We start from the raw sequence: 684 nt of genomic DNA, 5'->3' as shown, positions 1-684 counted from the left end.
ACATAGTCTTTTGACATTTAAAAGTTAATAAACATCATTTTAAATTCAATGCCTCATTCTCCTCCCATGTATTATCCTTCTATTTGCTTGCTCACCTAAAGTCTTAGTTCTCTGATGAGTTCAAAAAACTCTAATTTTCAGGGTGTCTTAGACTGGTGATTTTAACCCTCCAGCATCCACGCTTAAACTATAGTTGTGATTTTAAAAAATTTGTACAAGGAATTTGTTCAAATGCCGATACTCACAAAGGACTGTTGAGAGACTATTCCATCAAACTTTTAGATATTACCCATTTGATATGTGCTCAATGTATCTCATATTTTGTTTGTTAGTCTTACATTAAATTTACAAATGAACAAAGGGATGTATTATATGTTTTTCCATTCAGATTTCCTGTCTCTGCAAAGGTTATTTCTCTCTCTCAGAACCTTGGTCCTTGCCTGAAATTATTATATTCCTTTGACTCTATCAAGTTTATTTTTTTCTGTTGGAATTGGACATTTCTATCATGACATTAGTCAAATTTCATTATCTCATAGTGGTGTTTAGTTTCTTTGAGTCTTTGAATGTTCAAAGTATGTTTTTTTTTAGAACATGTTTTAGTATTGGCCATTTTGTGTTAATTCTTTGGTATGCAATATAACAGATCAATATATAATTCTAAATTTATTTTAAACATGAGAA

The sequence above is a fragment of the Chinchilla lanigera genome, unplaced genomic scaffold (genome assembly GCF_000276665.1).
Source record: "Chinchilla lanigera isolate Chin_1 unplaced genomic scaffold, ChiLan1.0 scaffold00023, whole genome shotgun sequence".
Classification (NCBI taxonomy): domain Eukaryota; kingdom Metazoa; phylum Chordata; class Mammalia; order Rodentia; family Chinchillidae; genus Chinchilla; species Chinchilla lanigera.
The sequence above is the reverse complement of the archived record's forward strand: the minus strand, read 5'-3'. Positions refer to the sequence as shown.